This window comes from Zingiber officinale, chromosome 9B, assembly GCF_018446385.1.
Source record: "Zingiber officinale cultivar Zhangliang chromosome 9B, Zo_v1.1, whole genome shotgun sequence".
NCBI classification, from domain to species: domain Eukaryota; kingdom Viridiplantae; phylum Streptophyta; class Magnoliopsida; order Zingiberales; family Zingiberaceae; genus Zingiber; species Zingiber officinale.
Genome location: NC_056003.1, coordinates 63,348,177 through 63,374,278, shown reverse-complemented (window position 1 = coordinate 63,374,278; position 26,102 = coordinate 63,348,177). Strand labels below are relative to the sequence as shown.

Here is a 26,102-nt window from a genome sequence, read left to right as displayed (position 1 = left end):
CCTGAAGGGGTCAAACTCATTGGGTGTAAGTGGGTCTTTAAGAGAAAGACTGACATTGATGGACTTATTTATAAGAGTCGCTTGGTAGCTAAAGATTTCAAGCAAATTCATGGTATTGACTATGATGAAACCTTTTCTCCAGTAGCGATGTTTAAATCCATTCAGATCATGCTTGCTATTGCAGCGTACCACGATTATGAGATCTGGCAGATGGATGTCAAAACCGTGTATCTGAATGGAAACCTGCTCGAGGATGTGTACACACAACTTGAGGGTTTTATAGATCCACAACATACTAGCAGAGTATGCAAGCTGCATAGGTCCATTTATGGACTAAAGCAAGCTTCTCGAAGCTGGAATCTTCGATTTGATGATGCAATCAAACAGTTTGGTTTCATCAAGAATTAAGATGAACCTTGTGTCTACAAGAAGGTTGTAGGGAACATAGTTGTCTTCCTCATATTGTATGTGGATGACATACTACTCATTGGGAAAGACATCTCTTTACTGCAGTCTGTCAAGACTTGGCTAGGGACTTGTTTCTCAATGAAGTACTTAGGTGAAGCATCCCGCATTCTAGGCATACAGATCTATAGAGATAGATCTATGAGATTGCTTGGCCTAAGTCAGAGTACATACATTGACAAGGTATTACTTCGGTTTGCCATGCAGAACTCCAAGAAGGGATTTCTGCCGATGTCACATGGTGTGAGTCTTTCGAAGACTCAAAGTCCCTCTTCTAGAGAGGAGAAAGACCACATGGATCAGATCCCTTATGCTTCAGCCATAGGATCTATCATGTATGTCATGCTATGTACTCGTCCTAATGTCTCATATGCTTTGAGTATGACGAGCAGATACCAGTCAGATCCAGGTGAAAGTCACTGGATGCAGTCAAGAATATTCTTAAGTACTTGAGAAGGACTAAAGAATATTTCTTGATATATGGAGGTGATGACGAGCTAACTATAAAGGGTTACAGTGATGCTAGCTTCCAAACTGATCAGGATGATTATCGATCGCAGTCGGGGTTTGTGTTTTGCATAAATGGTGGTGCTGTATGCTGGAAGAGTTCAAAGCAGGACACAGTCGCTGATTCTACAACAGAGGCTGATTATATTGCTGCATCAGAAGCAGCAAAGGAGGCAGTTTGGATCCGCAAGTTCATTACTGAGCTTGGGGTGGTTCCTAGCATAGCTGATCCCAAAGAGCTCTATTGTGACAACAATGGAGCAATAGCACAGGCTAAGAAACCTCGCTCACACCAGTGGACCAAACACATACTACGGCGCTTCCATCTCATTCGAGAGATCATCGATAGAGGAGATGTGAAGATTTGCAGAGTACCCACTGAGGCTAACATCGCAGAACCCTTGACCAAGGCTTTGGCACAGAAAAAGCATGATGGTCACACTAGGCCTTTGGGCCTTAGAGCCTATATTGATTGGCACTAGTGCTAGTGGGAGATTGTTAGTTAGAGCCCTAGAGCCAATCATTTGATGATTGTTGTATGGACTCGTTGTATCATATTCTTATATATATAAAGGCATTTGTTTATGGTTATTATGCTTACTTGTATTGGTGCCAAATAACTAAGTATAATAGCGTCCTTGTGTAGAAGGTTCTTACCTATATCAATCGGTTAGTTGAATCGATAGTGAGATTATATAGGGAACACTACTCTTAATCATTCCTAGTCAAGTATTAGCATTCAGGAATAATGTTAATGCGACGAGACTAGCATGTAGGTCAACTCAATGACTTGATCTCACAAGTCATGGATATAAAGATATCAAGTTGACACATGGGTATGCATTGGAGAATGTATACTGAATGACCCGCCATGAGAAAGTATCATGGATCGTTATATGGGTTTCATATATTTTCTCATGTGGCTATTAGTATGACTATTAGTCTTTGGACCTGAAGTCACCATGGTTTCCTATATAAGGAGTTACATACTTTGGCTTCGTCAAACGTCACCCGTAACTAAGTGGACTATAAAGGCGATTACTGGGTATGTAACAAATTATGTGGAGGGATGTGAGTGATGTAGATGGGATCTATCCCTCCTATATGACGGGAGAGACATCGATATTCTTGATAGAGTGAGACCACTAAGTGCATGGCCATGCCCAAATGAGTCAATATGAGATGTTGAGCCCATTTGATTAAGTGAGTCTACTTGGGATTTAAGATTTAGATTGATTAGAGGATGACACGATTTATGCCTCACATTGATCGATCTAGATATCAAGGATAGAAGGACACTTGTCATATATTGTGAAGAGTCACAATTAGTAGTTACAAGGTGATGTTGGATCTCAACATTCTTATAACTTGGGTAGTAATGATGTGTTGCTAGATACCGCTCATTACTTATACTTCTAAATGGGTTTAGGAGCATTGTGTAACACCCACGAATTTCTTAAGCTAAGTAGGTGAAGATTTCTTTTAGAATAAAAGAAAATAAGATAGAAAATATATATATATATATATATATATATATATATATATAAAGAATTAGTCAAGGATTGAACCTTGAACCTTCTTAAGCTAAGAATTATAGAATTACCACTAGACCATCATGAGTTATTGTTAAACAGAGGATGGATATTGTAGATAAAGGTAAGACCATGATTAAGAGAAGAAAGCAAGAAAAAGACAAATTGTCTTCTTCTTCTTCTTTTCATTTTCGTGGATAACAAGAGAGAACGAGAGGAGAGGAAGTAGGGGGATGAATGAAGACATTTCTTCATCATTAAGAGACTAAAAAGATGAGTTAAGAAGAGGGGAAAGCAAAGCCTCTTTTTGCTTCTTACTTCCACCTAGCATAAAGGGAAAAATCAAGAAGAGACTTCATTTTTTCTTCCCTTCCCTCACCTTGCCGTGACCTAGAGCCCCCTCTTTTCTTTCCCAAAAATCTAACTAAGGTTTTCTCCCTAAGAAAACCAAACTACAAGGAGGAACCCTCAAGATCTACCTCTCACAAGCAAGAAAAACACAAAGGAGCACTAGGAGGAGGAGCTCTCTTCTTTCTTTTCACCAAGGGTACCTTCTCTTAGGAAAAGACCAAGCAAGAGGATGTGAGTATCCCCTCACCTGTGGTACAAGTGGTTCTATGGTTTTCGTTTGAGTTTATATGAAATTTTAACCTAGAGCTCTCCTTTAGAAATTTCGGTTATGATGCTTGTGAAGTTATGGAAGCTTAAAAACCAAAATCCATAAGTTTAAGTTTTCCTCATGATATGTTATGAATATAACCTTGATATTTCATGCTTGTATAAGGCTTAGGGTTAGGTAATACCCTACCTTAGGGTTCGGCCATGAAGAGGTTTAAAAACCTAGGAAAGCTCAAGTTAAAAACTAACATGTCTATGACCTATTCTATGATGTTATATGAATGTTTTCTTGATGTTTGTACTTGTATGTTGCTTAGAACTAGTAGACCCCTACTTTAAGGTTTCGGCCATGAAGGGACTTAATACCTTAAGGAGGTTAAACCTCAAATTTAGCTTGCTTATGTTTCTCTTTATGAAGAGATATGAAAAATGACATAAAGCACTTGGGATTCATGTTGTTTAGGGTTAGGTTTTACTTGATAAACTTTCGGCCAACATGAAATGTAAGGCTTAAACAAGCCTAAATTCAACCCTAACATGTTTATGTTCCTCCCCATGATATGCTATGAAATTCATAAGGTACTCACATGCTTGTAAATTCTAGAAGAGGTATTAAGTATGAAGTTTTCCACCATATGTTGTTAATGTTCTCTTGTTGTTTATAACTTGTATGTTGCTTAGAACTAGGAGGACCCTATCACAAGGTTTCGGCCATGTAGGGATTTAAATACCTTAGTGAGGCTCAACCTCAAATCTAGCTTGCTTATGTTTTACCTTATGAAAAGATATGAAGATAACATTATGCACTTGAGTTTTCAAGTTGCTTAGGGTTATGTTTTTCACATGTTAAACATTCGGCCACCATGAAATGTAGGGCTTAGGCAAGCCTAAATTCAACCCTAACATGTTTATGTTCCTCTCCATGTATGCTATGAAATTTATGAGTACCCACATGTCTAGAATCCATGCTTTGGTGGCATTCGGCCACTTACATTGGTGAACTTAGGAAGCTTGAACTTTAACCTAATATGCTCATGTGAATGCCTATGATAAATGCATGGAAAAATTTATTTAGAATCACATGCTTACATGCTATATGTAACCTAGTTGGAACCTTGTATGTTTCGGCCAAGGTGGGTTTAAAACCCTAGGAAGCATAGAACTTAAAATCACATATGCTTATGATGTTCCCTATGTTAAATGTTATGGAAATGAATGTGGGTTCATTTGCTTGTATGATTTCATGAAACCTAAGTGAGCCTATGCATGTTTCGGCCACCCTTAGTGGGTTGAGAATTTAGACTAAGTTATGACTCAATATGTACTTCCCTTGCCATGACATGAATTAGAAGAAGTTAACTTGTGAACCATGCATGATTATGTTTTCTTTTTGTGTCATATTGCTCATTTGAATATGCTTATGAACCATGCATGAGAATGATATCTAAAAATGGCTATGTGCCCAAATATGATGGCTATGTGCCCAAGACAAGTATGATGGCTGTGTGCCCAAGTATGCATGACTATGTGCCCATTTATGCATACCTTATGAATGACATGAATATGATATGTTACGAATGACAACGATATGCTATGAAGGACATGAACATGATATGCTATGAATGACATGATTATGATATGCTATGAATGACATGAACATGATATGCTATGAATGACATGAACATGATATGCTATGAATGACATGAATAAGATATGCTATGAACGACACAATTATGTTATTAAATGATAGAGATATGATATGGCATGTATTTTACTTTGAATGGCTTGTACCAAAAGGGTGGACTCCTCATGCGCCCCTAGGTCGAATTACGGGCCTAGTAAAGGGTGGGCTCCTTACGTGCCCCTAGGTCGAGCTACGGGCCTAGTTTCCTAGTAGGTTCAAGACTAGCTATCTTGGGTCTACTTAGGATGCGCGCATTATGTATGTATGTGGTACTAAGCCAGGGCCCCTTTCATGTTGAGATTATTTTCAAGTACTATATGATATTGTTTTAAGACATCCCACCCATGACATAAATCATGTTTTGAAAGGCATATTGTACATGACATTTCTCATGTTTTAAAGGACATCTTGCATCCATGCTCATGATATGATGATTTACTTATGCTATGATGTACACTTATGTTATGATATGATCTATACCATGATATGATGATTTACTCATGCTATGATGTACACTTATGTTATGATATGATCTATACCATGATATGATGATTTACTCATGCTATGATGTACACTTATGTTATGATATGATCTATACCATGATATGATGATTTTCTTATGTTATGTTAGTGCCTCCATGCTATGATATGAACTATACCATGATATGATGATTTCTTATGTTGTGATGTGATTCATGCTAGGATATGATGTTACATGTATTATGATAAGATTTATGCCATAATATGTTGTCTACCTTACGTTATGTTATTATTGAGATTCATGCCATGATATGATATGTTTTAATTTCATGATGAGATGAGCATCAATTACTCTAATGTATGATTTGATGATGTTGCATGATTTCGTTGGTTTTTGTGAGTAGGAAAGGATCTCACTAAGCCTTGAGTGCTTACAGATACTTTTCCTTGTACCACAGATAAAGGTAAAGAATGGAGAAACTAGAGGAGCAGCGGGAAGGGGCAAGAGATGTGTGATGGTGACTTGGCTAAAGAAATAAAATGACCTGCTGAAATGAACTTAGAATAATATGTTATGTTATGTGATGTCTTTTATGATTCCTTATGCATGTGCTAGAAATGGATACTATGACTATTTAAGTTGAACCATGTTATTTCATATTCATATGCTTGGTATGTCTTCCGCTGTATGTATGTATGAATGTTTAAATTTACTAAGTCTAAGGGTAAGAAAGTAACCCCGCTCTCACTAGGCAGGAGTGGTAGTAGTATAAAGGGGCGGGCGTTACACATTGCCAATGTTATAAGAACCTATAGGGTCACACACAAAGGGCAATTAGATGAAGATTAGGTTCATTTGATGAACCTAAAGGATTAGGTCCATGTGATGAACCAAATTGGATTAAGAGTAATCCAAATTGAACTAATTGAGTTGGACTCAATTTGGTTCATGTGTTAGATGAGTCTAATTTGGAGTTAGACTCATTGAGTCAATTTAATTCAATGAATAGAGATTCATTAAATTAAAATTGACTTGAACCAATGATTAGATTTGATCAACCATGGGAGAGAAGTGGTCAAGTTTGACTTGACTTGAGAGGAAGATGAAGAGTCAAGTTTGACTTGACCATTTGCCACCTCATTGGTGAGTTGGCAAAGAGTGGACCAATGATGATGCTCCACATCATCATGGTTGCTTAAGTGGGGTGCCACCTCATGGGAGTTACCAAGAGTTGTGACTCTTGGTATTCCATGGAGGTTATTAACCTCTTAATGTGGTCGGCCACAATTAATTCAAGAGAGGAGTTTTTCAATTTGTGTGTAACTCTCATCTTCTTCCTCAAGCTCTCTTCTCTCCCTCTCTTCCTCCATTGCCGAGAGCCACAAAGGGTGTTAGGACACTCTAGTGTCTTTTCTCCATCTCCTTGTTCGTGTGGATACACATAGAGGAGTGTCTACTTTGACATTCTCGAGATCCGGCATCATTTGGACGAGCGGGATTAAGCGCTGATCTTGTAGATCTAATGTAGATCTAGGAGTAGAGAAACTTGTACACGAATTTTAACTTCGCACTGATCCGATGGCATGGGATTCGGGGTTTTCGCAACGCAAAAAGGTGGTTTTTGCGGCCCGAAAATTCCTACAATTTTATAATCAAGACAGACTAATATCAAATTATACTACAACCGTTCCAATGGTTTGTCCAAATCTATCTTGGTTGTGAGCTACTATTTATAATTTATAAAGAACCGATAACATGATATTTTATTTGGCACCACACACCATGTTATCTATAATATAAATTAAATGGACAACTGCATTGACATATATATAAATATAAAATTCAAATATTTGACCAAAGTAATTCTCATTTCAAAATATTTCAAAATAGATGTTCATACAAAAGCTAGGCTTATACTATACATCCTAACAGCTGTCTGTCATCATAACTCAGAATTTAGAACCAGAATAGGAGAATAGATTATTAGAGATTATGAGACAACACAAGAGAGCCATTGGATGGGCTTTAGCAAATATTCCTGGTATCAGTCCTTCTATTTGCATGCACAGGATTTATTTGGAGGAGGATATGAAACCAGTGAGATAACCCCAAAGGAGACTTAATCCACTGATCCTTGATGTAGTCAAGAAGGAGGTGACTAGACTTTTGCAGGCAGGAATAATTTATCCCATTTCTGACAGTAAGTGGGTAAGTCTCATCCATGTGGTTCCAAAAAAATCAGGGGGTGGCAGTGGTAGTTAATGAAGAGAATGAGTTGGTGCCCACCAGAGTTAAGAATTCATGGAGAGTGTGTGTGGACTACAGAAAGTTGAACCAAGCAAGCAGAAAGGGTCACTACCCTTTGCCTTTTATTGATCAAATGTTGGAGAGATTGGCAGGTAAGTCACATTATTGCTTCCTTGATGGTTACATAGGATATTTTCAGATTTGCATCCATCTGAAGGACCAGGAGAAGACTACCTTTACTTGTCCTTTCGGTGCATTCACCTACAAACGCATGCCATTTGAACTCTTCAACGCTCCAGGAACCTTTCAGCGATGCATGGTAAGTATTTTTGGAGATTTATTAGAGCATTACATGGAAGTTTTTATGGATGATTTTTCTGTATATGATTCATCATTTGATGCATGTATGGAAAATTTATCTAGGGTTTTAGATAGATGCATTGACACTGATTTGGTACTTAATTTTGAAAAATATCACTTTATGAGCATGGAACTATTTTAGGTTATATAGTCTCTAGGAAAGATATTCAGGTAGATCCTGCTAAAGTTAGTGTTATATCTTCTTTATCTTACCCTGCATGCATGCGGGATGTTCGAGCTTTCCTTGGCCATGCAGGATTCTACAGGAGATATATTAGGGACTTCAGTCAGATTGCTCTTCCATTGTCTCAGTTGCTTCAGAAAGATGTGGAGTTTCAATTTGATTAAAGGTGCAAAGAAGTCTTTCAGAGATTGAAGGAGGCTTTGATTTCTGCACCTATCATCAGGCCGCCAGATTGGACTTTACCTTTCGAGCTGATGTGTGATGCTTCAAATTTTGCTATATGAGCAGTTCTTACACATAGAGTAGATGGAGCACCACATGTGATCTGTTAAACTTCAAAGACCTTAGATTCGGCTCAAGCAAATTACACTATGACAGAAAAAGAACTTCTTGCTATTGTTTTTGCTTTAGATAAATTTAGATCATATTTTCTTTGTTCTCATGTGGTTGTGTTTTCTGATCATGCAGCTTTGAAGTTTCTCCTCAAGAAGCCAGATGCCAAGCCTAGATTGATTAGATGGATGCTTCTTCTCCGGGAGTTCGATTTGGAGATACGTGATAGGAGTGGGAAGGAGAACTTGGTTGTGGATCATTTGAGTAGAATTGAGGGAGACTTGGATCACACGTCCATTGATGATGATTTTAGGGATAAGCAACTTTTTTGGATGCATGGTGAGTCACCATGGTATGCGGATCTGGTTAACTTTTTAGTAGCCCATGTTTTTCCTGCACAATTTTCAAAATCTCAAAAGAACAAATTAAAAAGTGATGCAAAATATTATGTGTGGGATGATCCTTATTTGTCAAAATTCTATAGTGATCAGATCATTAGGAGATGCATACCTGATTTTGAGTTTCAGTCCGTAATTGCATTTTGTCATTCATCTGAATTTGGGGGGCATTTTGGCCTCAGAGAACTGCTAGGAAAGTTTTGGAATGTGGATTGTATTGGCCTACTCTTTTTTGTGATGTATATGTTTTTTGTAGATCATGTGATAGGTGTCAATGAACTGGAAACATAGGACCTAAGAACGAAATGCTTCAACATTACGTGTTATTTTGTGAGATTTTTTATGTATAGGGTATTGACTTTATGGGTCTATTTCCTATTTCTTTTGGATTTTCATATATTTTATTAGCAGTTGATTATGTTTCCAAATGGGTGGAGGTCATTCCCACCAGGACTGATGATTCTTCAGTTGTTGTTAGTTTTGTTAGGGCACACATTTTCTGCGGGTTTGGAGTTCCTAGGGCAATTATCAGTGATCAAGTTTCATATTTTTGTAATAGACACATGAAGGCTATGCTGAGCAAATATAGGGTTTCACATAGAGTTTCTACTCCTTATCACTCTCAAACAAATGGGCAACTGGAGGTGTCTAACAGAGAAGTGAAGTTAATCCTTGAAAACATTGTGAGGCCTGACAGGAAAGATTGGAACAAGAGATTAGATGATGCATTGTGGGATTATAGGACCGCTTTCAAAACTCCTATTGGGATGTCTCCATATAGGATGGTATACGGGAAAGCTGTTAGTTAGAGCCCTAGAGGCAATCATTTGATGATTATTGTATGGACTCGTTGTATCATATTCTTATATAAATAAAGGCATTTGTTTTGGTTATTATACTTACTTGTATTGGTGTCAAATAACTAAGTATAATAGCATCCTTGAGTAGAAGGTTCTTACCTATATCAATCGATTGGTTGAATCGATAGTGAGATGATATAGGGAACACTACTCTTAATCATTCCTAGTCGAGTATTAACATTCAGGGACAATGTTAATGCGACGAGACTAGCATGTAGGTCAACTCGATGACTTGATCTCACAAGTCATGGATATGGAGATATCAAGTTGACACATGGGTATGCATTAGAGAATGTATACTGAATGACCCGCCATGAGAAAGTATCATGGATCGTTATATGAGTGTCATATACTTTCTCATGTGGCTATTAGTATGACTACTAGTCCTTGGACTTGAAATCACCATGGTTCCCTACATAAGGAGTTACGTACTTTGGCTTCGTCAAACGTCACCCGTAACTGGGTGGACTATAAAGGCGATTACTGGGTATGTAACAAATTATGCGGAGGGATGTGAGTGATGTAGATGGGATCTATCCCTCCTATATGACGGGAGTGACATTGATATTCTTGATATAGTGAGACCACTAAGTGCATGGTCATGCCCAAATGAGTCAATATGAGATGTTGAGCTCATTTGATTGAGTGAGTCTACTTGGAGTTCAAGATTTAGATTGATTAGAGAATGACACGGTCTATGCCTCACATTGATCAATCTAGATGTCAAGGATAGAAGGACACTTGTCATATTTTGTGAGGAGTCACAATTAGTAGTAACAAGGTGATGTTGGATCTCAACATTCTTGTAACTTGGGAAGTAATGATGTGTTGCTAGATACCGCTCATTACTTATGCTTCTAAATGGGTTTAGAAGCATTACCAACGTTACAAGAACCTATAGGGTCACACACAAAGGACAATTATATGAAAATTAGGTTCATATGATGAACCAAGAGAATTAGATTCATGTGATGAATCAAATTGGATTAAGAGTAATCTAAATTGAACTAATTGAGTTGGACTCAATTTGATTCATGTGTTCAATGAGTCTAATTTAGATTATGACTCATTGAATCAATTTAATTAAATGAATTAGATCCATTATATTAAATTGGCTTGAATCAAATGGTTGGATTTGATCAACCATGGGAGTTATAATGTCAAGTTTGACTTGACTTGAGAGGAAGAGGAAAAGTCAATTTTGACTTGACTATATGTCATCTCATTTGTGAGTTGGCATTAAATGGCCAATAATGGTGTTACACATCATTAAGTTTAGCACATGTGTGTGCACCTCATGGAGGTTACAAATCTCCTCTTTAATGGCCACATTAAATGAGAAAGGAGGTTACACTCCTTAATGTGGCCGGCCACTTATTGTGGAGTGAATGAGTTGTTTTTCAATCAAGCCAATTCATTCCATCCTCTTCCTCCTCTCATTCTCCTCTCCCTCTCCTCCTCCTTGGCCGAACCACCTAAGGTGATAGCACACCTTTGTTTGGTCTTCTCCACCTAGTTTGTTCGTGTGGATACGCATAGAGGATCGTACACTTGATGATCTCGAGATCCGGCGAACCTTTGGACGAGCGGGATTGCGAAGGGCATCGCATCAAGGGTAAATTCTCTCAACCATGTAGTTCTAGTGTAGATCTAGATGTAAGAAACTCGTACACGTAAGTTTTTTGTTTTATTTTACTTCGCACGGATCCGGTGGCATGGGAATCGGGGTTTCCGCAACACGAAAAAGCGGTTTTTGCGGCCCGAAAAATCTAACAAAAGCTTGTCATCTTCCAGTGGAGATTGAACATATGGTTTTTTAGGCAGTCAAAGCTTGCAATTTTGATGCTAGTACAACTGGAGAAGAGAGGAAATTACAACTTTAAGAACTCGAGGAAATTAGGCTAGAGGCATTTGAGAACTCACGGATCTATAAGGAAAAGACTAAGAATTTTCATGATAAGCACATTGTGGTTAAAGAATTTCATATTGGTGACAAGGTGCTTCTATATAGGTCATGGCTCAAATTGATGAAAGGTGCATTGAGATCTCGTTGGGAAGGACCATTTTTTGTAACTAATGTTTTTTCTTATGGAGCTATTGAGATTAGGGAGGAGTCCACCGGCCGGATATTCAAAGTTAATGGGCATCTACTTAAAAGATTTCAAGAAAGTGGAAATGGAGAGGTGATGGAAAGAATGACACACATTGGTGTTATCTACCCAATTAAAGGAGAGTTTGTTCCAACTTAATCTTTCTTTTGTTTTTACATATAATCATGTTTAGTTGTTTCAATAATTCTTTGTTTACAAATAATGATTTTGGTTTAGAAAAATAAATTCTTTACTATAGTTAATTTCCTCATAGTATTTGGTTTTGAGTTTCGAAATAAGAAAATGGTACCCCCCTTTCCATGTTTTCTATAATATGTTAGAAATGGAAGATGTTAGCTATTTTTGATTGTTAAGTTTTAGGCTTAATGTCATGATTGGACTTTTAATTTTCTTGAAGTTACTACTTAATAATGGACGCTAGATTGATGAGTTGGGATGCTATTTTATACCTAGTGAGTTTAAGCCTTCATATGTGTGATGCACTTATGTTATTGTAATTCTAGAACTTGCCTTGATTCTTTCAAAGCCACAATTTAATGGATTAAATTACATTTATGAAGGTAGATTTTTTGTACCTTTTCTACACTATTCTTGCCACTATTCTTTGATTCCATCATTTCTCTGTAATCTTCTCGATTTTAAATTCTTGGATATGGAGATAATAGATGTTATATGATGGATTCTTTGGCCGGGACAGACAAAGGTTTAAGTGTGGGGGAGGATGAAGTATGTAGCATGTCAAATTTGAAGAGTTGTGGTTTGAGAATTTGGATAGTATTTTGCAGTGTTGAAGACTCGAATTTTTGAATTTCTATTTGATTTCCTTGTGGGCATTTTCAGGAATTAATGAAGTCAAGTGATTAGTAGTGAAGTGATGAATTAATTGATGAATTTGTATATGATCATTGGATGAAACTTGAAGCTGTTCTATAGCTATTTCAAGTGCAATTTTGGAATATGTTTTTAGAAGCTGGAAATTTTGCAGTTATGCAGCTTTATTAGTTTGTAATCTTCTGATGAACTCAGCAAGGCTAAACTTTTGTATTGTAAGTAGCAATGGAAAAAAAGTTGTGATATGAATTAAATGGAGGTATTTGAAAAAAAAAATGTCCTGAAAGTAATGATTTTGAGCTGCTGAAGTACAGAATGCAGAGTGCTGAATTTGTGATGTAATTGGAAGCAAATTAAGAATTGAATCTATTAGGATCCCTATCACGGAAATGTCCTGAAAGTTTATCTTTTCATTGATTGGATTTAAGAATGGTTTGATTTAAATAACAAAAGTTAAACTCTGAAGAGAAGCAGTGGATAAAAATAGAAAGTAATAAGGAAAATGAATAAAAACAAAATTCAGTTTCAAGGAGTATCAAAGTTTGTACCAAAGTTGTATCATTAGCACTTGAATTTAGCAAAGAATTATTGAAGATATTGCACTGCTAAGAACAAATATGAGTGCATGATTCTGAATTTCCTAAAATACTGAGTAACAAGATTAATTTGTATCTAAAGTTGCAGACTGGGAATTGAGAAGTATAGTTTTAACTGAATTGTGTGTTGAATTCTGAAATTTTTGGTGTAAGCTAAATTTCAAAATTGGAATAGTTTGTACTCAAACCTTAAGTTGGGAAATGGATGAGACAGATCATTAACTGCAGAACTGTAGTGTATAGAAACAATAAGTACAGAATAATGTTAGAATGCTAAGTTGAAGATTTTAGAATGGAAATGAGACATGGCTGGATGTGGACATTACTGTTGTGCAGTTATGGAATGAAGTGAAGAAAAGAAGTGATTCCAAGAACTGAGTATTGTCTTGATAAGCTAATGTATGATGAATCTATGCATTAAGGAATGCAGAAATGAAAACCTGCACATTGCTGGAGAAATAGTTGACACTGTTAGAGGGTTCTGAAATTGTGATAGCAAGCTGGGTGTTGTTCAGCTGATCAATGTAGAATTCTGTGATTCAAAAGTTTAACAGTAATTTGAAACTGAATAGATGAAGAAATCTGAAATTAACCAAAACACGATGAGGAGCACAGTGAGCAGAATTCAGTTAGAAAGTATCAAAGGTGTATCATTTTAGCACTGTAAACTTTTGAATTCAGTGAAGAGCCATTTTAAGATGTTGTATTGCTAAAAACAAATATGTAAACATGTTCTTTATTTTTTGAAGTGTTAAGTGGTATAAGAATTCTGACTTTGAAGAGTGCTGAAGTGGAGATGGGAATTGTAGAAATTCTGTGTGCATTTGGAATCTGTGGAGGAATTTTTTAGCTTTGGAATTAAGCCAAAATAAGTGGTTTCAAAGGTTGAATTCGGTGGTTGTTTGAGATTGTGCTAGAGTGGCATCTACTCGGATTATTGTCAATAGATTTATTGGAATTGATTGTGTAAGAGACTAGTAAGTGACAAAAGAAGATTTTAGAACTACTGGAATTCAGAATGTCAAACGATGAGGCTAACAGGAGGAAGAGGAAGGGTAGAGAATAGTGGTTGGAATTCATCATATAGCATGCTCTTGAACCCATATCTTCCGCTAGCATTTGAACAAATTCCTTCTTATCTTTACTTGTTTAAAAACTAAGACTCTGAATTATGGATTCTCACATTTACCATCATAATGCAATTTGTATTCATGATCATGGTGGAGAGTAGAAGATAAGCAAGCATATGGTAATGTAAGAAACATGAGTAGCTTGAGTGCACTCTACTATTGATCAATTTTGAATTAGAATGAGAGCCATAAAGTTTTTATCTTGTGAGGTTAGAGTGCTATCATTTTCAATTCATTCATGAAAGTTGGAAATTAGTAATGTAGTTAACCGAAGTTAAAGTTATTGTCCACGAATGCTTAAGTTCTTTGAATTTAATGATCTTAGATGGTTGTCATTCTCTATTTTCTGATCATGTTTAGGAATGTGTTTAGGGGGTACCATTAAAGTAGGATCCTTAGCTTTCTTTATTTGCATGAGACATGCAAGAATAAATGTGGGGGATTTTGATGATATGTTTAGTTGGAGCTATATTTTGATTGGAATTATTTAGTTTTGGAGTTTACCTTGAGTGAGAAATTGATTTGTGAGCTAGATTTTGTTAAAGCAAGATATATTTTGAGCAAATCCAATTTGTTATTTTTGATTCATGATTTTTGCTTAATATATTTTGCTATTTGGTGTAGGTGAAAGTTTTGGACATATTGGCTATATTTGGGTACACTCAAGTAATTAATTTAGATCTGAACTCGAATCACACCAAGTTGAACTGATTGGATCGAGCGAAGCTGCTGTACCAAACACTGTTGAATCTGAGTTGGACCCAAGCTAATTGAACCAAAACAAGAGGAGTTAAAAAAAACCCCAGCTCGACACGGTGAACAGTGGCTTGCACAACTGTTCACCATGCCACAACCGTCTTCTCGAGAGCACGGGAGCCAAGCTCCATTCCACATCCAGATTTGAGGTTGAATTCCCTCTTTGACGACGAGTTTTGAACGATCTGGCATCCAGCGATCAAAGGAAAGGAAGCAAGTTAAGAGAGTTCTCTGATTTGCTATCTGGAGATTCGAGAGTATCATCTGCGCACAATTTCGAGGGTGTTCTCCGATATGTTGTTGTGAGTGCCTTCTAAAGTTGCTACGAAGTTTTCCTAGCTCTTCTGAGTCCATTCCATCTTAGCATTCTCCTGGCGATTCCAAAATCTATCCAGACAAACGATTTTGTAAGATCTCCTCTGTTCTTAGAATGTTGGCGAATTAAGGCGGTTGCAAGTGTAGGGGTGTTCTCCGCAAGCTATGATCATCGCCTGAATCAGCAAGGGATCCAGATCTTCGCTACTGATTGCTCGATTGGCGTTCCCAAAAGCAATTCTTGCTATGACAGAGGGAAGGAATAGATCAATGATCTGAATTCGTGGAATGTTCTTTTAGCCTAGATTCTGAATTTGAATTGTTGATCTTGAACTTAGAGCTATTTTCTTGCAAATTAAAACAAACCCCAATCTAAATTCGTTAATATCCACTGTTTGAAATTAGTATTAATCATTGATTTTTTTACATTTAGTTCTTCATGCTTCAATTCTGCAATTAGGTTTAATCTTGCTTGAGACAGTAGTTTGATTGTTATCTAAGTCAAAATAAATTGTTGAATTCTGCACTTCATTATTGATTTCTGATTCATGCATTTCCTGATTTTTAGATTCAAGAGGTTAAGTTTATTTCGTGAGTATAACTGAGTTTAGTTTCAATAAGTAATTAGATTTTCTTTACTTAGGTTTAATTCATGTGTTAGCTACTGGTTTAAGAAGATTTAATTCACATCTAGCAATAACCGAACTTCATGTCCATTAGGAAATCCAAACAAAGAGTTTCAAAATCTAATCCAAATACACACTCATTGGTTATCCTTAAAAAAATACGACTTGGGATTTCTTACAACATATCTATTTTTTTTAGTTCAATTGAGTTTCCGAACTTTATTAATTTGAAGTGTCTAGTGGCATGCAAAAAGGTTCACATCACAACTACACATTATAGTTAATACTAGATAGACATATGACAGCAAAATAAATTTAAAAAGTCTATTCTTCATTACTAATTTGTTCAAGAGTTAATACATCGTGGAAGAGTTTAAGCTAGAAGACCTATAAACACTACAACTTCAAATACCATGTCTATTCTTCGTCACTAATTCGCAAGGTAGAAAGATCAATGTATCAATCGACGTGTAATAGTTACTAAACAAGTAGCTGTTATATTGTAGCATCTACTCTATTGTATGACTTTCTTATACACAAAAAGGGGGATTCTGAAAAGACAAGCAATTAATAAACATCGAACATAAGCACAACAATCCTTATTGTCCAAGTAGTTATTACACGTTGTAGCAACTACTTGGACAGTCAGAATTGTTGTGCTTATGTTTGATGTTTATTAATTGCTTGTCTTTTCAGAATCCCCCTTTGTGTATAAGAAAGTCATACAATCGAGTAGTTGCTATAACGTGTAAGAGCTAGAGCTTGTACATTGTAGCATAAACTCTAATAAAAAATATTATATAGATAGAAAAATAGATACTAGAGGAAGGGTGGCATCGATTTTGTTTGCGGCGACAGTTTGGGGAGCTTCCAACATGTTCGAGAAGAAGCTTGTAGCTATTTTGATTAGCTTGCATAAGACGAGCAAAAGGAGAGTTGGCAGCAACGGCGAAGGGTTTAGAGTGAGCGCATCTGAGCGAGGGAGCGACTGAGAGGGAAAATAAATTTGGAAAAATGTTTCGAAGGTTTTCAACTCGTTTGAGAAGAATCTTGTGACTGTATTTTGTGCTTAGTTTGCAGCTCCTTAGCTTTGCTTGCGGGGGACAAGCCGAAGGGGCATTGTCGGTAGGAGCGAAAGTGACGGAAAAGGTGGCGAAGGAAGGAACAAGAGCGAGTGAAATTTAAATTTGAGAAAGTTAAGAGAATAAAAGTACAGTGAAAGTTTTGAATGGGGACAGAAGGGGAGAAAAAATAAAAAAGAATAATAATATAAAAAAAATTGAGCTGACAATGTCACGTGGGCACGCTTCTCATGGTCTCACAAGAGAAATTCATGCAAAAGTTCAATTATATATATATATATATATGGATTAGATGAATTGACCTATTAATGACTCGACCAAACTCACTTATTGACGAATAGTACATAGGTTAACATGTTTATAAGAAAAACTTGTTTAGCTGAAACTCAAAAATCATAAAATCATAAGTCAAATCTTGCGAACTTTTTCCACCAATAAAAAGTTAGCATGAGCACGTAGACATGCACACGAGTCTAAAGGTTGAGAAGGGAGGGCAATGAACTATGCTAGCCAAAGGGTTGTCTCTCTTCCCATTTTGTGCTCAATGGACATGCTCTTCACACCTATTGGGTATGCCCTTTAGAAAAGGGTTGGAATCCCCTAGGTGCATAAATATACTTCTCGTCTAAACGTTTTGTTCTTCTCCTTATAAGCTTCTATCTTCTTCTCATTTAGAGTTCCATGTTTTTTTCCCCCACTTTAATCAAGACATTTCTAAAAACATAGACTCCTATGTCCTCAAGATTTAGAATTTTACAATTTTAATTTATTTATTTTTTAGTAGACACCATGTAAGTGTTCGATGGTTCATCAGTCTAATGTTCTTAGGTCAACTGTCGATTAAGAAAAATTTATCTATTCATTCATCGAAACTGATATTCGATCTTTAAATACCTAGAAATTAGAAAATATATTCTACCATTGTACCATTATCTGAGGACCATTATAATCAGGTGTTGTATCTTAAATGACTTGACGATTATGAAACTAAAATAATACAAGAGTTCAAATCAACTTTAAAATGCTCATTTTCATGCCCCAACAACCTAATAGGATCTACAAACTCATCTAGAATTTGAATATTAAAATAATATCATAATTAGGTACTTTATCCTGGCTTAACTCGGCCAGATGTTTAATTATCGTATAACTACAAATACATTATGGTGTCATTCAATAGCCCAAATTAAGATTAGAATCCAATAATTATTAAAATAAATTAATTAACTAATTTTCTTTATTACTCTATCAATTAATCAAGTAATGCATGTCTATATAAATTATATATATCATGGCCAAACATTAATCAAGAAGTTTATTCTTTACCACTTTTTTTCTTTTCCGGATCGATTGTCTTTTTCTTACTGTATGAGAGCCATTATTTTTCCATTTTTTGTTCTTTTCTCTCTCATTTGTTTTTTCTGCTGCCGCCGAGCTCCTTGTGCCAGTCCTTTTCTCCTCTTTATTTTCTCTTCTTCTCCTAGCAACAACTTGTGTTGCAACTTGCAACTTCTTCCAGCCACAGCTTCCTCAATTTCCTCACTGTTGCTGTTGAGAATTTTTCTATAATAGCACCGCGGCCGTCGCCACTCATGGCGTTTTGTTCGAGAACATTTTGCCTTGATCATGCTTCTTTCTCCACCACATGACGACTCTCCTTCATTGTTTTTTTTCCAGCAACACACCAGCAGCAATTTTTCCTTTCCCTTCCATCTTCTTCTAGCCATCAATAGCAGCCAACAACAATCTCTCTTTCTTAATTCCAACACAAGATTTCTCCAACGAAGGGCTCTTTCTCTTCCAATCAACTCTACTCTAGCAAGAAGGATATTGAACTGTTGCTGTTGAGTTTTCTGCTCTAATCACGCCATCGATGTGCATCTTTCGTGAGCTAAGTCGATCAATTTGTGCTGCCATTGTTGGTCACGAACGATCTTCCTTTCAACATGTTGATTCCACCATTGAACTTTAAGTGGCCATTACCAATCCGATTTCATACTTGGAAGTACTAGAGACAGAACTTCAAGCTTAGCGCAACAGCTAATCTGTGTTGGTGCAGGAAAAATTAGACGAACAAATTTAAGTTTTGATTATGACAAAGGAGTTCAAAGTTAAACTATCTTGTGATTTAACAAGTTTAACTGAGTTTGTAGAAAAAGTCCTAAGTGATCTTAGGCAAAGGAAATCCTAGTTGAGGCTAAGCTGGTGGAAAGTCCTAACTGCGGTTAGGCAACAAAATCCTAATTCGGGAGACTGAACAAAGTCTTGGCGGGTCGAGAACTTTGGGCAAGATCCTAGAGTCAAGGACTTTAGGTGAAAATCTTGGGGTCACGGACACCAAGTGAAAGACTGGACGTGTCGTGGATCGGACATTCAGCATGAAGTCCTAAAGTCTCAGACGCTGAGCAAAAGTCCAGATGGTCTGGAGGATTGATTTGACAAAAGGTAAACTCTCCTGAGAAGAGTAGGTGAGGACGCGTTCCTCGAAGAGGAAAAAGTAGGCGTCGGTCCGACCTAGAGTTTCAATAAACCTCAAAGTCATGACCGGACAGTCCAAAGACTGCCAAATTCATACTTTATTTATTATTTATTGCCTAGACTAACCTTTTTTTACAGAAAAAATGAAGTTGCAAAATGGTGGCACGTGATGAATAATGAAGTGACGTCAAGGTCCGAGCGCTCGGGGGTGGTCCGGGCGCTCGGAGATAAATAACTCTTACCGAATCAAGTTCTGATGAGAGCATGCCATGTCAGCCCTATGGGGCGCCCGAGGAAGGTTCTAGGCCCCCAAAGTGGGTTATAAAAGGATGATTTGACCAACACCTTAAACACAACATTCTGAACAAGTTTCACTCCTGTGCGCTACTTTAGAAATGACTCAACGACGTCCAAACGCTGCTCTGACTACCAAAGTCAAGAATCTTCAAATTTGTATGTAACCTTTAAATATTTTAATCTATATTGTAATTCAAATATTCTTGTAAATATTGGAACTAATAGTGGATTTCCCAATGAAAATGATCGACGATCGCAGGCCTTAAGTAGGATTCATCAAAAGCTCCAAATCAAGTAAAAACAAACTTATTAGTGTTGTTTTTACTTCTATTCTTTATTGATTCCGCTGCATTTTACTCGATCGATTTTAAATGAACATGAAAGCCACGAGTGTTATTCACCCCACCTCCCCTCTAGCACAACGATCTTATAATTGATATCAGAGTAGAGCCGCTATGAATCAGTACAACTACCGTTCAAGCATTCTTTTTGTTATTTTTTCATCCATTTTTTGATAAAGTCAACAGTATGAATCGATATGCCTTTTTTCCATTTTTAAATTTTTTACGTAAGTCATAATTAATTTAATAACCTCTCCTGACAAATTTGTTGATTCGTCAATATATTTTTTTCTTGAAATTGGTACAACAATAGTCGAGCTGATTTTTCACCTTATTCTCCTACCGCACTACTAATCCAAGACCCAGTATTGGAATATTCATTAATTTTTTATGTGTGTGTGAGATTTTCTATCAATGGCCCACCAAGAAGACTACAGTACCCCTCGCTCGCCTCTTTTCTCCACCGAGGACTTTGGATATTAGAAAAGTCGGATGAGGTACCATCTCAATGTTGGGATGTATACTAAAAGTTTAGCTTTTTGTATGAACATAAGAATCACATTGGTCAAATGTCTGCATTTATGTTAAATGCAATTGTCCATTTAATTTATATTGTAGATAACATGGTGTGTGGTGCCACACAAAAGATCATGTTATCAGTTCCTTATAAATTATAAATAGTAGCTCACAACCAAGATGGAATGAGACCAACCATTGGAGTGGTTGTAGTGTAATTTGGTATTAGTTTATCTTGACTATAAAATTACACTAGTACACTATGTGTGTGTTGAGCAGGACCATTTGAGGTAGTTTCTTTTTATACTGACTACATAAAAGAACAAACCCTCTATTATTATGGATGTGCGTACTCTTAATCCTGATATAATAACAAGCACATATACTTAGTATGTATTCCATTAATTTATCAATGGATGAGATTTAGTTCGTTAAATCAATAGGCCAGATAAGTTGGGAAATAATATTATTTATATAATGTGTTGTTGATTATAGAAGGAAACTGTGTCCTAGTAATCAAGGTTGATGATGTCCCTTGATGTGCTCATAAGAGTTGTCATGTAAACCCTGCAGGTGGACTTAGTCCGATATGACAATGAAGTTGAGTGGTACTACTCTTGGAGCTAGATATTAATTAAGTGAGTTGTCAGTAACTCATTTAATTAATGGACATTCGATATCTTAAACACAGGGAGATTAATGTACTCATGATAAGAATGAGCCTGTAATGTAATTTGGGATTGGTGCGGTAGTTCAATAATAACTCTTTAGTTGTATGAGTTATTATTGATGAACTTGAGTTGGGTGTTCGGGGCGAACACAGGAAGCTCAAGCTCATCGGGAGACTAAAACCAATTTCTCCTCTCGGTCCCTGTTATAGCCTCTATAAATCCTTGTATCCATAAAGTCCACTTCTTACCCAAGTAATGGGTCGGCCACATCCTTGCTTGGTGCAAGGGGGTCGGCCAACCATGGGCTTGGAAGCCAAGAGGTGGTCGGCCACTAGAAAAGGAAAAGGAAGTTTTGTTTTTAAAATAAAATTTTGTTAAAATCTTTCCTTATTTGTAGTTTATCTATAATGTTTAAAAGAGATATTTTATTTTGTTAAAATCTTTTCTTTTTGTAGTTATCTACAATGGTTAAAAGAAAGATTTTAATTTTGTTAAAAACTTTCCTTTTATAGTCACATGGTTTTAAAATAGAGTTTTAAAATTTTTAAATCTTTCCTTTTCTAGCTATCTACAAAGAATTAAAGAAATATTTTAATTTTGCTAAAATCTTTCCTTATTTGTAGTTATCTATAATGCTTAAAAGAGAGATTTTAATTTTGATAAACTTTCCTTTTTTGTAACCATGATTTAAAAGAGAAGTTTTAAATTTAATCTTTCCTTTTTTGTAGTCGTCTACAATGTTTAAAAGAGAGAGATTAATTTTAAAAACTTTCCTTTATTGTCATGTACAATAGGAAATTTAGAAAAGAGATATTTTAATTGTTGTTAAAATTTCCTTTTTAAAGGGAGGCCACAAATACAGAAGTTTTAATTATGTTTAAAACTTTCCTTTTTTGCCGTAACCAAGGATTATAAAAGAGCGGTAGAGGGTGCCTCAAAAAACAATACACATAACCTTAAGCCTTCTCTCTTTTCCTTGGTGTGGCCGGCCCCTTCCCTTCTCCCTTCACTACAAGAAAATTGAGATTCTACAACACTTAAAAGACAACGTTTTTTTTTTAAAAAGCGTTGTCTTTTTTCTTTTAACAACGCTTTTAGTGAAAAGCGTTGTCTTTATTTTTTATTTCTTTTTAAAGACAACGCTTTTTTAAATATGCGTTGTCTATTGATAATTTTTTTATATCAAAGACAAGGCTTTTCAAAAAATGTTGTGTTTAAGTGTTGTCTATTGCATAATTTTTTTAGTATACATATGTAGACCAAAGCATGATTTTTTACAAGTGCCCACAAAACCCTCCTCCTCCCTCAAACCCACGCGAAGCTCCACGACCCTAGCTCCACCGCCGAAACCCATAGTGAAACCCTAGCTCCTCCCCAAACTCATCTCCATGAAAACTCATCTCCACCGAAACTCATCTCCATGAAAAACCTAGCCTCCAAAACCCACCGCTCGCACCTAACCTCCTCCACCACATCTCCACACCGGCCGGGACCTAGCCTCCTCTGCCACTCCTTCGTGCCACCAGCGACCTAGCTTCCTTTGCCACTCCTCCACGGCGCCTACGACCTAGCCTCCGCCGCTTAAAAATCTGAGGTGATCTTCCTCTTTTTGATGCCAACTTACACATTGGAATATAGCTGCCCAATTTTGTTGCTGGAAAGATAATTCATTTGGACATTACAATTTCTTTTCTTTTCTATTTGAATTTTTGGTCACTCCATCGCATTGAGTTATGCGTGGCAAATAACTTGTGTTGGTAAAATGGAGTTACCTGTCTACCTCATGGATCAACTCACTATGGACGAAATCGTTTTCCATAAGTCCTATTTCAAGTGCAATAACTGCAAAGGAACCCTCACGGTATCGTCATTCGCCTCTATCTGTGTTCTCCCTTTTGGAATTTTATGTTGTTATTTGAACTTTACTTTGTTTGTAATCATCTCTTTTCATTGGAAGTAGCGAGTTTAAGTAAGATGTGTTCGTCTGATGCGTTCCAAATAACTTGGAACGTCGAGATTCCTAGTAAATGATCAATGTTGCAGATTTGATATTCGAGCTAGTTCTGTAGAGTAAATAAATATTCTATTTTTGGATCATGATAAAAGTAGAAATTTTGTCTTCGTATCTTGTCACTCATGTTATGCAATCCAATAGCTGACTCCTTTATAAATTTATTATTAAAAAAAATACAATTTTGTCTACAGTCTTTCTTTGTGTTGGAAACTTAGTAGCACTAAATTGCTTTAGGTAGTATCCTCAACAAAATATATATCAAGATTGAGTAAATTTAGAATGATTCATTGCTTGATAGCATATAGTGAGCAATATTACTATTCAAGTGAGAGCAATATTAATTCTGATAGAATATTGCTAGGTATGATAATTAACCATTGTCAGTTAAATAAGTTAAATCATGTTATGAGAAATTTCAATCATTTTTTGGAAAGCAGTTGGTAATTGCATAAATAATGATTTAGCATTCAGAAGAGTTTTTCTACATCTTTTATTTGTTTCATCTTTTGTTTCTTTAATGGAAGGTGTTTTGTATTGCAAGCCTCACTTTGAACAACTCTTCAAGGAATCTGTTTTAGCTAAAGGTCATTATTTGTTGCCTATATATAAGTTCATTATCTTGTTTTAGCTAAAGTAAACAAGATTTTTTTAAGTGATTTTTTAATGAATTATTTGTTGTCGTTAAGTGTTGTGTTTTGTCTATATTTTTATTTTCTTTTAATGTCAATATTCCTAAAAGTAAATAAGATTTCTAATGAACTGTTTATTTTCTTCAGCACTTACTGAGGGTTGGAGGGTATGTGACATGCATCTTCCTCAGGATTGGAGGGTATGTGACATGCATCTTTTAATGTCAATTTTATTAGTAAAATTATCTATGGTAGTTCACATCAATGTTCACTAAATTTTTTTATTGTGCCAAACTCCAAGAAACAAGTACATTTTTTTGGTATTCCTTTCCATTGTCATTAAAAAAGTTTCTTAAATGGATCTCAGTTTCATGGTTGTAACTAAATTGATAACCTCATCTGTAACCTTATTAGAATAATGATAGTCCCTACAACATGTCAATGTGGCTCTTATTCTTTCTAAAATCTACAGAGATTCAAAGATATGAGAGAAATACATGGAAGAAGCCGTGATGATAGGCAGAAAAGAGAACAATTACGCCAAGAGAAGGAAATGTCCAAGTTTGCATAAATGTATCCTATATACTTTTGCTTTCTTACACCTCCTTGCACTTTTATTTAATTTTCTTTTCCTGTGTATATATGTATGTGAACCATAGAACGTCATATCTTATCTACATGTTTATTTACTATTTTGTAGGGCAGATGCACATAGACAACGCCAACAATAGCAACAACAACAACAACATGAAGGTTTTGGGACCTCCTGCGATGTTAGTGCACCCAAGGTTTCTTCAACAGTACTACAATAGGATCAGTGACAAGATATGAAATTTGGCTTTTTTAAGCAAGGCAATGCCAAGGTTGGTTATTTTGGATCCCATCTTGTTAATTGAGGTTTTGTTTTTGTTACCGTTAAGTTTAGGAAATTGTATAATGTAAGCTGTGTTGTTACAACATAGCTTGCCGATCAAATATCAGATACAACAATGCTTGATAATAACCCTTATTATCAAATGATTGAGTTGTCCAAATGTATTTTGCTTGTCATTAGTAGATCATTACACTTTTTATAAGTTGATATAGAACTTCAATCTTGTTACTTTTCACCTATATTTTAGTATATTATTTTTGGTGTACATGACAGTTTGTGGGTGCTTTTTTGTTGTTGTGCTTTGCATTCTGTTTATGAGGAATTGGCTTGTGAACCACAACAAATTTCTTACTAATTGTTGTCACCATAGGTCCACTAATGACCCTTGTCAAGTTTTGATTTATCTCATATGTACCTTAATCCAGATTTTCTAATTGTTGTATGGTGTGAACTGTGACCTTTGTTTTTAGTTTTTCTTTTGCATAATAATGATGGTATTATTTTCTGTGGCAGATACACAGTGGTAGGTGTTTTGTCCCAGTCTCAAGCTAGCTATACTTTTTGAGTGTATCTAGTAGAAGTAAGCATGCAGATCGTTCCCTTCGAGACCGGCTAGCTATTTTGTTCTTTTTTGTTTTAAATTTGAATGTCACTATCTACTTTGAAATAGAATTATTTAGTATTTGAAATCATTAACTGAATTCTACTTTGTAGCTGAATTCTCTTGTAAATATTAATATTTACTTTGTAGCTGAATTCTATTATTTTGGTATGAGTTTGAAATCATTAGCCAAGCTGATTAACTGCTATTATATGTCAAATTTGAATCTGGATATGGTAAAAGAAAAATAATAGCTTTGTAAATATAAAAACAATGATTTTGGAAATAGATTTTTTTTTATTTTAAAAAGACAACGCTTTTAAAGCGTTGTAAAAATGTTGTCTTTGTCAAAAACAACAACGCTTTTAAAGTGTTGCAAAAACGTTGTCTTTGAAAAAAATAACAACGTTTTTAAAGCGTTGCAAAAGCGTTGTCTTTGCTATAAACCACAACATTTTTTAAGCGTTGTCGTAGAGCGAACTTTTAACAACAGTGCTTTTAACAACGCTTTTTCACCAACAAAGACAACGCTTTTAAAGCGTTGTCTATTAGCTTTTTTCTTGTAG

General features: G+C 35.9%; 1 long non-coding RNA gene across 1 annotated transcript; it reads left to right on the top strand.

Moving 5' to 3' along the window:
• Positions 1-23,262: 23,262 nt before the first annotated feature.
• On the top strand, positions 23,263-25,691 carry LOC122025160. The gene is made up of 6 exons (XR_006123611.1): positions 23,263-23,279; positions 23,957-24,016; positions 24,209-24,261; positions 24,536-24,634; positions 24,762-24,924; positions 25,449-25,691. It is a non-coding gene; the product is annotated as an uncharacterized LOC122025160 (long non-coding RNA).
• The last annotated feature ends 411 nt before the right edge of the window (positions 25,692-26,102 follow it).